Source organism: Sapajus apella, unplaced genomic scaffold (assembly GCF_009761245.1).
Source record: "Sapajus apella isolate SASKATOON/1434 unplaced genomic scaffold, GSC_monkey_1.0 scaffold91, whole genome shotgun sequence".
NCBI classification, from domain to species: Eukaryota; Metazoa; Chordata; class Mammalia; order Primates; family Cebidae; genus Sapajus; species Sapajus apella.
Genome location: NW_022437031.1, coordinates 5,371,961 through 5,386,468, shown reverse-complemented (window position 1 = coordinate 5,386,468; position 14,508 = coordinate 5,371,961). Strand labels below are relative to the sequence as shown.

Sequence of the window (14,508 nt, the reverse complement as noted above, 5' to 3'; positions counted from 1 at the left end):
GGTCGTGTCACTCAGACTGGAGTGTAGTGGCACGATCATGACTTACTGTAGCCTTGACCTTCTGGCTCAAGCGATTCTCCCAACTCAGCCTCGCGAGTAGCTGGGACAACAGGCTTGTGCCACCATGCCTGGATAAATTTTTATAATTTTTTTGTAGAGACAGAGTTTCCCTTTGTTGCCCAGGCTGGTCTTGAACTACTGAATTCAAGCGATCCACTTGTCTTGTTCTCCCAAAGTGTTGAAATTACAGGTGTAAGCTACCATGCCCTGCCAATATGTTTCTTAAATCTGTTTTAAAAATGCCACCTCTTTTTTTTTTTCTACAGTTTTCTTGTTGAAGAAATTGGTAGTTTGACCTATTCTGCATTTTAGTGATTGTCATTTTACATGTTCCCCTGTTTCTCATATATATATATATATATATATATATATATATATATATATATATAGCTAGCTAGCTAGCTAGATAGATAGTGTGTGTTTTCTATTGCTTTATACAGGAGGTACATAATATCTGGTTATTTCCTTTTTTTCCTGTGATTTTAAGATTCATCAGTGTTTGTAGAGGTTTTCAACTTGATCTTTGCGTTATGACATTTCCCATCAGCTTATCTTTTACCTAATGGTTTTAGCAGTTATTGCTTAGATATGCTATTTTATTATGGGTTGCAAAATTATGATATTTTAATTCTATTATTACAACTTTATTTTTTATTTTTATTTTGCAGTAAACAAAATGTTTGATTGAGTTGAGGCAGGCCACATGGTTCTTCTTTTCCTTTTTTGGAACAGAATTTTGCTCTTGTTGTCCAGGCTGGAATGCAGTGGCGTGATCTTGGCTCACTGCAACCTGTGCCTCCTGGGTTCAAGTGATTCTCCTGCCTCAGCCTCCTGAGAGCTGGAATTGCAGGTACCTGCCACCATGCCTGGCTAATTTTTTGTATTTTTAGTAGAGACAGGGTTTCATCATGTTTGCCAGGCTGGTCTTGAACTCCTGACCTCAGGTGATCCACCCACCTTGGCCTCCCAAAGTGCTGAGATTACAGGTGTGAGCCACCATGCCCAGCTGTTTCTTCATTTTTAAAACTACTTTTTCTCTTGTTTCTTGTGTTTTGGGTATCATACCTATGAAATCATTGCTTAGTCCATGGTCATGAGATTTATCCCTATGTTTTCTTTTAAGAGTGTTATAGTTTTAGATCTTGTATTTAGGTCTGTCAGCCATTTTGGGTTAACTTTTGTGTACAGTGTGAGGTAAGGTACAACTTCATTCTTTTGCAGGTAATATACGTTTGTGCCAGCACCATTTGTTAAAGAGAGTATTCTCTCTCCACTGAATTGTTGAGACACCTTTTTTGAAAATAAATTGACCACAAATGTGAAGGTTTATTTCTGGATTCTTAATTTTATTTTATTGATCTATATGTTTATGCCAAGACCACATAGTCATGATTACTGTAGCTTTGTAGTGAGGTTTTAAATTAAGAAGTGTGAGTTCTTTAACATTGTTCTTTTTCAAGATGGTTTTGACTATTTTTGGTTCCTTTAATTTCCATATGAATTTCAGATCACCATGTCAACTTCTGTCAGAAAGACAGCTGGGACTTTGATAGACATTGCAGTAGAGCTGTGGAACAATTTGAGGGAATATTTCCGTCTAAACAACAATAGGTGTTCTGATACATGAACATGGAATGCCTTTCAATTTATTTATGTGTTCTTTCAATTCTTTCATCAGTGTTTTGTAGTTTCCAGTGTACAAAGTTTGCAATTAATTTGTTAAATTCATTTCTAAGTATTATTTTTCAGGCCATTGTTCGTGAAACAGTGTTCTTTAGTTTTGCATTGTTTATTGCTAGTGTATAGAAATGCACTTTGTGGGCTGAGTGGGATGGCTCATGCCTATAATCCCAGCACTTTGGGAGGCTGAGGCGGGTGGATCACTTAAGGTCAGGAGTTTGAGACCAGCCTGACCAGACCAGTGGCACATGCCTATAATTCCAGCTACTTGGGAGACTGAAGCACGAGAATCACTTGAACCTGGGAGGTGGGGGGGTGCAGTGAGCCGAGATTGTGCCACTCTAGTCCAGCCTGGGTGACAGAGTGAGACTCTGTCTCAAAAAAAGAAAAAGAAATACAATTGTGTTTGTATTGATTTTATATCCTGTAACCTTGATGAACTTATTACTTCTTTTTTTTTTTTTTTTTTTTTTTTTTGAGACGGAGTTTCACTCATGTTACCCAGGCTGGAGTGCAATGGCGCGATCTCGGCTCACCGCAACCTCCGCCTCCTGGGTTCAGGCAATTCTCCTGCCTCAGCCTCCTGAGTAGCTGGGATTACAGGCACGCACCACCATGCCCAGCTAATTTTTTGTATTTTTAGTAGAGACGGGGTTTCACCATGTTGACCAGGATGGTCTCGATCTCTTGACCTCGTGATCCACCCGCCTCGGCCTCCCAAAGTGCTGGGATTACAGGCTTGAGCCACCGCGCGCCCGGCGTTTATTACTTCTAATAGTTTTTTTTTTTTTTAAACTGGATTCCATTAGATTGTTTTGTATACAAAATCATGTTATCTGCAAATACATAGTTTTATTTGTTCCTTTCCAATCTGCATGCCTTTCCCTTCTTTTCTTTGCCTGTGTCCTGGCTCAAATCTCTAGTACAGTGTTGACTGGAACTGGTGAAAGCAGACATCCTTGTATCCTTCTTGATACCATGGGGAAAGTATTCAGTCTTTCACCATTAAGTATCAGGTTAGCTGTGTGTTTTCTATAGATTTTCTTTATGAGATGGAGGAAGTTTCCTTCTACTCCCAGTTTGTTGAGTGTTTTTGTAGTGAAAAATTTTGGACTTTGTCAAATACTTAATCTGCATCTGGTGAAATGATCATGTGGCTTTTTTCTTGTATTCTATTTATGTGGTGTATTACATTAATTTTTGTATGTATACATTTTTTTTTCAGACAGGGTCTCACTGTCACCCAGGCTGGAGTGTAGTGACACAATCAGGGCTCTCACTGCAGCCCTGACCTCCTGGGCTCAAGCGATCTTTCCACCTTAGCTCCCCAAATAGCTGGGACTACAAGCATGTGCCACCATGCCTGGGTATTTTTTTTTTTTTGGTATTTTTAGTAGAGATAGGGTTTCACTATGTTGCCCTGGCTGATCTTGAACTCCTGAGCTCAAGGGATCCTCCTGCCTCAGCCTCCCAAAGTGCTGGGATTATAGGTGTGAGCCACTGCACCTGGCATTTTTTGTATGTTGAACCAACATTGCATTATTGGCATAAATCCCACTTTGTCATTATATAGAGTCCTTTTTATATGTTTTTGGGATCAGTTTGCTGTTTGTTGTTGTTGAAGGTTTTGTTTTTATATTCATATTTATAAGAGATTTTTGTATTTAGATTTCTTGTGGTTAGTTTAATTTTTATGTTAGGGTAATACTGGCCTTACAGAATGAGTTGGGAAGGTTTTGTAGGTTGTGTCTTTATTTTGCATTTATTTGAAAATATTTTCTAATTTGCCTTGTGATTTCTTGTCTTACCCATTTACTGCTTCGTGTGTTCATCTTCCACATATTTGTAAATTTCTCAACCTTTCTGTTATTAATTTCTAATTTTATTCCTCGTGTTCATAAAACATGCTTCCTATGATTTCAGTTCTTTCAAATTTATTGATGGTTGTTTAATGAAGTAGCATTTAATCTATCCTGGAGAATTTTATTAGTGCACATGAGAAGAATGTGTATTTTGCTATTGTTGGGCAAAGTGTTCTCTAGAAGTTTGTTAAGTCTAGTTAGGTTTTCGTATTTTTGAAGTCTTATATTTCCGAAGTGTTGATTTTTTGTCTAGATTTAACCATTATTGAAAGTGAGTTATTGGCTGGGCGTGGTGAGTCACGCCTGTAATGCCAGCACTTTGGGAAGCCAAGGTGGGCAGATAGCTTGAGCTCATGAGTTCAAGACCAGGCTGGGCAACATATTGAGACTCTGTCTCTTAGAAAAAAAAAAAAAGAAAGAAAGTGAATCATTGAATTCTTCAATGTCTGTTGTTGGATTGTCTATTTTTCCCTTCAGTTTTGTCATTGTTTGTTTCATGTATTTGGGCTCTAGTGTTATGTGCATACATGTTTATAATTGTTATATCTTCTTGATTGATTGACTGGTATCATTATAAAATGTCCCTCTTGATTTCCATTGTCATTTTTTTTTTGGTTTAGAGTATATTTTGTCCTATTCTAATATAGCCACTCCAGGTTTCTGTTATCTTTTTCATATTAGCTTTTAACTTATTTGTGTCTTTGAATGTGAGATGTGTCTCCTGTAGACTGCATACAATTGTCTCTTTAAAAAAAATCCAGCTGGTTGTGGGGGCTCATGCCTGTAATCCTAGCAACTCAGGAAGCTAAGGCAGGAGGATCACTTGGGGTCAATATTTTGAGATCAGCCTGGGCAACATAGGCCTTGTCTTTACAAAGAAAAACAAAAATCAGGTTTCCACTCACACAACTTTGTATTGTTTAATGTATTTCTGTTCAATGTTATTATTGATATAGGTGGATTTACATCTGCCATTGTGGCTTAAAAAATTAGTCTCATGCCTTTTTCGTTGCTGTATTCCTCCTTAACTGCTTTATTTTGCATTCAGTGCTGTTATTGTTACACATATTTTATCTGTAATATTTAGAAATCCAACAATACATTTTTATAATAATTATTCTAGAGTTTTTGTAACTTTTAAAGAAGTTGATGGGTAAGAATAGGAAAAAAATTGAAAAAGAAAAACAATGAACATACAGAAACAACTTAAAAAAAGAAGTTGAAAGAAGGGAACAAGCGTACCTTTATAGCGTTTTTTAAGGTAACCGTTTTGGGTACGATTTCTGGTTCTTTTCATTTGTTTTTGTGGGTTCATTTTACCGTTTTGTGTTATTTTCTTACTTCATAATAGCTTTGTTTGTTCGTTTTGTGACAGAGTCTCACTCTGTCACCCACCCAGGCTGGAGTGCAATGGTGCTGTCTTGACTCACTGCAACCTCTTTCTCCTGGGTTCAAGCGATTCTTCTGCGTCAACCTCCTGAGTAGCTGGGATTATAGATATGCACTACCACGTCCAGCTAATGTTTTTGTATTTTTCATAGAGATGGAGTTTCACCATGTGGGCCCGGCTGGTCTCGAACTCCCGACCTCAAGTGATCCTCCCACCTCAGTCTCCCAAAGTGCTGGGATTACAGGCTTGAGTCATGATGCCTGGCCCATAATAGCTTTGTTTTAACTCACTTTTGTGATTATATTGGAAAATAAATTTTCTTTAGCTATGAGTCCTAAAATACCCCCCCACACACACAGTTTAATGCAATTGCTTTTTACATCATTTAAGAGAAGAAAGAAGAAGACATGTACATTTATACTTTTTCCTTTTTATTTTTTAAGACAGGGTCTTGCTCTGTTGCCTAGGCTGAATTGCAACAGTGCGATTTCGGCTTACTGCAACCTTGATTTCCCAGGATCAAGACAATCTTCCTACCTCAGCTTCCCAAGTAGCTGGGACTGCAGGCATGTGCTACCACTGGACCCAGCTAATTTTTTAAAACTTTTTTGTAGAGACGGGGTCTCCGTCTCTTGCCCAGGTTGGTCTTGAACTCCTGGGCTCAAGCAGTGCTTCTGCCTCAGCCTCCCAAAGTGTGGGATTACAGGTGTGAGCCACTATTCCTGGCCTATACTGCCTTTTATGATTATAGAATTTCCTTTACAAGAGATCTCAGTTTTAAAAACATTAGTTAATTACCTTTTTAGCAAGCATTTCTGTGAAAGAGAGATCTCAGTTTTTTATGTGAATTTGAATTACTCTCTGTGGTCAGCTGCTTTGAGTTTGAAGAAGTCCTTCAGTATTTCTTGAGTCCACTAGCAAAGGAATCTCTCAGTAGAATCTGGGTCTCAACTTATACAATTAAAATCAGCATCTTTGAGGGTACAGCCTAGGTAACGGTAGTTTAAAAAAATTGTATCATGTTATTATTTTTATTTTTTTGAGGCGGAGTCTCACTCTTGTGCCCAGGCTGGAGTGCAGTGGCATGATCTCTGCTTATTGCAGCCTCTGCCTCCCCGGTTCAAGCGATTCTCCTGCCTCAGCCTCCCGAGTAGCTTGGACTACAGGCGTGTGCCACCATGCCCAGCTAATTTTTGTATTTTTAGTAGAGATGGGGTTTCAGCACGTTGGCCAAGCTGGTCTCAAACTCCAGACCTCAGGCAACATGCCTGCCTTGGCCTCCCAAGTACTGGCTTTATAGGCGTGAGCCACCGTACCCAGCCAATTCTGATAATAAACCAAGGACTATAACCACAGGGTTAGATGATTTCCAGGATCTCATGTAGCTCTCACATTGTGTGACACTGTGGATAGATTTCTTAGTTCATGTTAAACCACATATTCGTAGCATATTAGTCTGACATAGGACTGTGGTTCTCAAAGCTTTGTCCCTAGAAAAACAGCATCAGCATCTCCTGGTAAAATGTTAACAGTGCAAATTCTTAGGCACCACTCTACGTGGATTAAATCAGCAATGGACATTCCTGCAAAGGACACAGCAGTCTGTGTATTAACAAACTCTGTCTCTCCATGCGATTCCACTGCACTATAAGTTTGAGAACTACTGGCATAAAGAAAGAGCATTGTGGGCTTTAGGGTCTGAGGACTTCTTATGAGTCTTGGAGAGGTATAAAGGGCCAGCTCTGCGGTTATTTTGAGCAACTTACATATTTTCACTGAGCCCCTTTTCTCTTTTTTTTTTTTTAAAGGAGAAGAAGAATATTTGCTTTTTCCGAACTCACATGGTTGTTGTGAGGCTAGACTGTTTATGTCAAAGTCCCTTTGTAAACTGCTAAGCACGTATGCACACAGAAGGAGTCATTGTGAGCAAGGGAACTACAATTCATTGAGCATTTGTTCTGGGACAGGAACTTATATTTGTTTATTTATTGAGACATGGTTTTGTTCTGTTGCCCAAGCTGGAGTGCAATGGCGCAATCTTGACTCACTGCAACCTCTGCATTCTGGGCTCAAATGATCCTCCTGCCTAGGCCTCCCAAGTAGCTGGGACTACAGGCATACACCACCATGCCTAACTAATTTTTGTATTTTTTGTAGAGACGGGGTTTCACCGTGTTGCCAAAGTCTCAAACTCCTGGACTCAAGGGATCCTTCCACCTTGGCCTCCCAAAGTGCTGGGATTACAGGCCTGAGCCACTGCACCCAGCCCGGAACTTTATATTTATTATTTTATTTAATTCATAGCCACTCTACACATAGTGAAATAGTTATTTAGAAATCCAATTTAGTTTTTGAATTGTATTGGAATTTATACATTGAAATTCAACATTGAAATATAATTATCTCAAAATCAGCTACATCAAAAAATCTAACTATATGGAAATTCTTCTATATCAAAATCTAAGTACACAAAGATCAAATTGCATCAAAGTCCAACAGGAGAGCTAGGAGAAAAACGGTGTATATGAAAATACTAAGAGCATTTTGTTGCACTCTCCCACCTCCTCAAAACAAAAGCTCAAAATCTTGTCTTGTCATATCAGTAGCTAAAGCATGTTAACACTTAGCTCTTACACTAAGCTGGTTACTTCTTTGACTTAGAGGAAGTTATGCTTCTTTACTGGACTGGACTTTAATCTATTTTAAAATTAATGGTTTTACAAAAATAAAATCTTTAAAATATCATTCTTACCTTAGTCTGTTTAAAATGTGCTGTTACAGCTTGGCATGGTGGCTCACACCTGTAATCCCTGCACCTTGGGAGGCTGAGGTGTGTGGATCACTTGAGGCCAGGAGTTCGAGGCCAGCCTGGCCAACATGGCAAAAGCCTGTCTCTAAAAAGACAAACATTAACTGGGCATGGTGGTGCATGCCTGTAGTCCCAGTTTCTTGGGAGGCTGAGGCATGAAAATCGCTTTACCCCGGGAGGCGGAGGTTGAGGTGAGCCGAGATGGCGCCACTGCACTCCAGGCTGGGGGATAGAGCTAGACTCTGTCTCCCACCCCTCAAAAAAATACTCATTTGAGATTAGGGAAAATTTCCCTGCCAACACTGACCCTTAAGAGTGGCATTAGGAGCTCTCAGAAGTCACTGGTTTTATTCTGAAATTAATAACACTTGTTTCCCAATAGAGAGGTACTCATCGTGAATTGGAGTATCTTGATGTTTTGTCACAGCCATTTCATATTTGAAGGTGCCTGTGTGTGTGCTTTATTTTTTATTTATTTATTTAGTTTTTTTGAGACAGAGTTTCGCTCTCGTTGCCCAGGCTGGAGTGCAATGGCGAGATCTCGGCTCACTGCAACCTCTGCCTCCCAGGTTCAAGAGATTCTCCTGCTTCAGCTTCCTGAGTAGCTGGGATTGCAGGCATATGCCACCACACCTGGCTAATTTTGTATTTTCAGTAGAGACGGGGTTTATCCATGTTGGTCAGGCTGGTCTTGAACTCCCGACCTCAGGTGATCTGCCCATCTCAGCCTCCCAAAGTGCTGGGATTACTGGCGTGAGCCACTGCGTCCAGCTGCATGTGTATGTGCTTTAAAACATTAATCTTATTGGATGAATATTATTACATTATGTCACATTTGCATGCATTCTATTATTTGTAGAGTTGGTGGTCTCACTATGTTGCCCAGGCTGGTCTGAAACTCCTGGCCTAAAGTGATCTTCCTGCCTGTACTGAGGTTATGGGCATGAATCACCGTTCCTGGCCTTTTACAAAATATTATTTATTTTTGCATGCATTTTATGGCCACTGTTATGTGTACCATGACTTGACAGGGGCTAGAATGTGAACTTGAACTTTTAGTATTTTGATTCCTTTCTCTGTAAATTTGAATGGACCTTGAGGCTAGCTAGTGATGGAGCATTCAGTCTCTGAAGAATATTGTTGCCTTGGCGCTAAAGAAATAAATTTGCTCCCATTTTCTATTATTCCTGCATCCAGGCAGCAGAATCTGCTTTATTTACCGAAGATTCATGTACAGGCGCAGCACCAGCCTGTGTTTCTACGGTTTGAAGGCTTTAAGCTCTTTGCTTCTTTGCTTATTTTTTTTTTTTTATAATTTCCACAAATTATCATTTAGAGCTAATAGAAATTGTTGGAAGGTTATAAAGATTTTCCCTCTATCGTTTTTTGGCCCAGAAATCTCCTGCTTTGTTCTCTCAAAGGCTGAGTCTTTAGCAGAGTCTCTGCCAAAAAAACTGGAGTTTTCCCCTGGGAATCAGAGGAAGGGCTCAGTATTCAGTAAATTTGAAAGACAAGCTTTTCAGATGTTAATAAGTCTAAACAGGACCCAGGAAGATCTGCAGTCTGGGAGGCAGATTAAATACCCAAGTGGTATAACGTTTCCCTTGGCTGTGGCCAGGTTCTTACTGTTGGTGATAACTTTAAGAAGGGATCACAAAGGTGCAATTTTCCCAACGGTCATCTCTCTGAACTTGGAATGCAATACAAGCTTCAAAAGTCACAGCAAGCCATAAGCACTGGCAACACCAGGCGCCTAATTTGGGTGCCAGATTTTCACATTTTCTTTGGGTTTCTCACCATGTCACTAACCCCAGCTGCTAGTGAATGCTTAACTGCCAGTTGCTGTCACAAACATCATGTTGAAAACATGAAAAAAAAAAAAGTTATCTGCTTTGGAAAGAGTGCAGGAGCCACAGCAAAAAGCTAATTAGTTATTTTCATCATCATCATTATTAATGCAAATTTAAAAGCAGTGTCATAAAATAGACATTGTGTACACATGTCCTCAAGATAAACATTTTGTCATATTTGCTTCAGATCGTTCTCATTCTTTTATTTTTTTTCTTTCTTTCTTTTTTTTGAGACAGAGCCTCGCTCAGTCCCAGGATGGAGAGCAGTGGTGCAATCTTGGCTCACTGCAGCCTCCGCCTCCTGGGTTCAAATGATTCACGTGTCTCAGCTTCCCGAGTAGTTGGGATTACAGTCACCCGCCACCACACCCAGCTGATTTTGTATTTTTAGTAGAGACTGGATTACACCATATTGGTCAGGCTGATCTTGAATCCAAGCCGCAAGCTATCCGCCCGCCTCGGCCTCCCAAAGTGCTGAGGTTACTGGCTTGAGCCACTGTACCTGGCCCAGATGGATCTCATTCTCTAAGTAAAACATAGAGATAGCGAAGTATGCATTTACCTGTTTCCCCAGTCCCTATTCCTTTCTCTCACCAAGGGCAGCCACAATCCTGAATTTGGTATTTATCCTTCTTGGCCATGCTTTCTGTTTATATATAATATTATAATCATTATGTAATATGACTATATATTAATACATACATATATAAGTGATTAATACAAAACATTATAATTAAGATATAAGTATTATATAATTATGTACTAAATTATATATAATCATATATAAATTATACGAGTACAATATAGTTTTACATAAATTACATAAATATAACTAAATTATATAAATATATAATTTTATGTATATTATAGAAGTATAATTTTACAGAATTATACATTTTATATTATATATGAGATATATATTAGACATATAGTAGATATATGCATTTGTTGTTTGTATCTATATATATGAAATAGAAAACATGGCCAAGAAGAATGTATGCCAAGTATATATATTTAAATATATTTAATATGTAATATATTTAATAAGTGTATTTAATACTTAAATATTTTTAGTTATATAAATATATAAATGCTTATATTTATAGAGACTACAAATATTGTGTAGAAATATATAAATATATGTTTGTGCTGGAAATGTTTTGTTTATTTAAATTTTTTTCACAAGTAGAATCATACTATATGTACTTCAACTTGTTTTTTTCTACTTAGCATTATTCTTTTTAGATTTTTAGATATTTTCATGTTCATATACAGTATATAGATATAATTCACTTTTCACTTTTTATTAAAGGGACACAGTCTCATTATGTTGCCCAGGTTGAGCTTGAATGTCTGGGCTTAAGTGATCTTCCGGCCTCAACCTCCCAAGTAGCTGGAACTATAGGCACTTGTCACCATGCCGGGTGTCAGTAACTTATAATACTAACTAGGACACTTCTGTTATGAATATTGTTGGGAAAATTATAAATTAAATCTCTTGCTAACGTAGAAAATCCTTTTCACAAATGTAGAAAAGAAAGAAAACCAGCCGGGAGTGGTGGCTCATGCCTGTAATCCCAGCACTTTGGGAGGCCGAGGCGGGTGGATCACCTGAGGCTAGGAGTTCAAGACTAGCCTGGCCAACATGTTGAAACCCTGTCTCTACTAAAAATACAACAATTAGTTGGGCATGATGGCGGGTGCCTGTGATCCCAGCTGCTTGGGAGGCTGAGGTGGGAGAATCGCTTGAATATGGGAGGCGGAGGTTGCTGTGAGCCAACATATCACCATTGCACTCCATGGTGGGTGACAGAGCTAGATTCCATCTCAAAAAAAAAGGAAGAAAGAAAAGAAAACCATTGTGTCACTGAAAGCATTAAATTAGACGTGAATGACAGGCAATACACTAATGAGACTGTAAGCATAGAAAGAAATGTCATATTTTTACATAGGCAAGAAGATACGATCCATTTATATATGTGTTTTCAATACAAAGCATAACTTGCTCTTCAGTTAGATTCGACAGCACTTTTGTTTTACATACTTCAGGCAATATTCACTTTGATGTGGCCCTATGTTGGTTAATTGCCTTTATCCAAAGAAAAACAGTATAACTTCTCTTGTCTATATGCCCAGAAGGCATAAGATTTAAAGCAAGGACTTAAGCTAAACTCCCTGATGTAACAAGGAGATATGGGGTGTACCTATCTTGATGTTAATGTTTCAAAGAGATGGATCCCAGGTCCTTAAGAAAAATATTAGGTGGTCATGCTGGCAAGAGGCTTATTTAGCTCTTAAAAACATTTGCGTAGTTTTTAAGAGCTAAATAAGCCTCTTGTCAGCATGACCATCTAATATTTTTCTTCTACTCGGGAGGCTGAGGCAGGAGAATTGTTTGAACCCGGGAGGTGGAGGTTGCAGTGAGCCGAAGTCAAGCCACTGCACTCCAGCCTGGCACCTGGTGACGGAGTGAGACTCTGTCTCAAAAAAAAAAAAAAAAAAAAAAAAAATTTGCATAGTTATCAAAAATTGGGAAAATTATTGGCCAACATGTTGAAACCCTGTCTCTACTAAAAGAAAGGTGGCTTTGTAATATCCTTTTCTTGAGGAAATGCTCTAAGAAAAGGAAGAAGAGAAATGCCTTTTCCTATTCAGCAACTGGGAACATTCAATCCTACTATGTACTACATATTCATTTATTCATTTACTTATAAATGGGCATGTAGACTGTTACTGATTTTTCATTATTTCCGATAATATGCCAACGAACATCCTTATCTGTGCCTTCCTGGGCAATGTGCAAGAGTTACTCAGCTTATGAGCATTGTTAACACTACCAGATATTTCCCAATTGTACTCCTGAGTGGTTATACCCATTTATACTTACACTAACAAATATAAGACTATCAACATTATCCATTTGTTCACATTATTAAGATTTGAGGCCGGGTACGGTGGCTCATGTCTGTAATTTCAGCACTTTGGGAGGCTGAGGTGGGCGGATCACTTGAGGTCAGGAGTTCAAGACCAGCCTGGCCAACATGATGAAACCCTGTCTCTACTGAAAATACAAAAATTAGTGGAGCGTAGTGGTGGACGCCTGTAATCCCAGCTACTTGGTTGGCTGAAGCAGGAGAATCGCTTAAACCGGGAAGTCGGCGGTTGCAGTGAGCCAAGCTCATTCCACTTCACTTCAGACTGGGTGACTGAGCCAGATTCCATCTAAAAAAAGTAAATAAATAAATAAATAAATAAATAAATAAAAGATTTGAAATGGCCAGACCTTAAACATTTTGCCAATTTGATGGATGTGAAATGGCATCTCATTATTCCTTAATTTTTGTTTTCCTAATTACTAATTGAGTATGTTACAATGTTTTTATTAGCCATTCACATTTCTTTTTTTTGTGACTTGCTTATTTTTGCAATATTTGCCCATTTTTATTTTGGGTTTTTGGTCTTTACTATTGATTTATAAGAGTTTTTTCTATATTTTGGAAGTTAGTATTTTGTTACGTATGTTGCAAATAATTTCCCCTATTTCTAATGTTCCCCATTTCCAAAGTCAACTACATTGTTAATTTTTACCCTCCTTTCATTTTATTTCCTGTATTTTTGTCATGCAGAAGTTATGTCTGTTTTCCTTTATTACTTGTGCTATTTGCATCTAATTTAAGAAATTCTTTCCTATGCTGATGTTAGAGATATTTTCTTGTGTTCTTCTAAAAGTTTAAAAGTTTTGTTTTTCACATTTAGATTATAATTCATGTAGTTTTACTTTTGTATATGGTATGACATAGATATCTAGGTTTGTATATAGATAGCCAATTAATCCAACATTTTAAATGTAATAATATACCCTTTTTCAATGTTTTGTGATGTTTACTGTGTCATATCATAATTTTATATATATATGTGCATCTATATCAGGGATTTCCATTTCTGGTCCAGCTGGCTATTTGTCTCTCCCTGCACCTAGACTGTCTTGATTATTGTAGCTTATAAAAAGTCTAGCTTATTGGAGAGTCTGATTAACTTGGTTTCCAGTATTTTCCTAACTGTTTTTAGATTGGCACTTCTCTATTGAATGACTGAGTTCATCAAGTTCCATTGAAAAAAATCCTACAGATTAGAATTGCATTGACTTTACAGATTTATTGAGAGAACAGACCCCATGAGTTTTCTCATATATGAATATGGGTAATTGTTTTAACTATCAGGGGTCAACTTCTGCATGACAAAAAATACAGGAAATAAAATGAAAGGAGGGTAAAAATTAACAATGTAGTTGACTTTGGCAATGGGGAACACTAGGAATAGGGGAAACTATTTGTAACATATGTAACAAATAAAATACTAACTTCTAAAATATAGAAAGAACTCTTATAAACCAGTAATAATGACCAAAAACTGAAAAGAAAAATGGACAAATATTACAAAATAAGCAAGTCATAAAAAAGGAAATATGAATGGCTAATAAACATATTATAACATTCTCAATTAGTAGCTAAGAAAACAAAAATTAAGGAATAATGAGATACCATTTTACACCCATCAGATCAGCAAAATTGTCTCTTTTGGAGACAGAGTCAGGCTGGAGTGCAATGGTGCGATCTTGGCTCACTGCAACCTCCACCTCCCAGGTTCAAGCAATTCTCCTGCCTCAGCCTCCTGAGTAGCTGGGATTACAGGCACCTGCTAATTTTTGCATTTTTAGTAGAGACGAGCTTTCACCATGTTGACCAGGCTAGTCTCGAACTCCTGACCTCAGGTTATCCACCTGCCTTGGCCTCTCAAAGTGCTGGGATGACAGGCATGAGCCACTGTGCCCAACCTGTTATGTCATTTTTATGCCTT

The 14,508-nt window shown here is 38.1% G+C and overlaps 1 protein-coding gene and 1 long non-coding RNA gene across 5 annotated transcripts in view; one reads left to right on the top strand and one right to left on the bottom strand.

Annotated features, from left to right (window-relative positions):
* OPHN1 (oligophrenin 1) overlaps positions 1–14,508 on the top strand; it is a 386,576-nt gene that overhangs the window by 96,283 nt on the left and 275,785 nt on the right. The window lies entirely within an intron of this gene.
* On the bottom strand, positions 148–7,340 carry LOC116535049. The gene is made up of 2 exons (XR_004262023.1): positions 7,210–7,340; positions 148–221 (listed from the first exon to the last, which is right to left on the bottom strand). It is a non-coding gene; the product is annotated as an uncharacterized LOC116535049 (long non-coding RNA).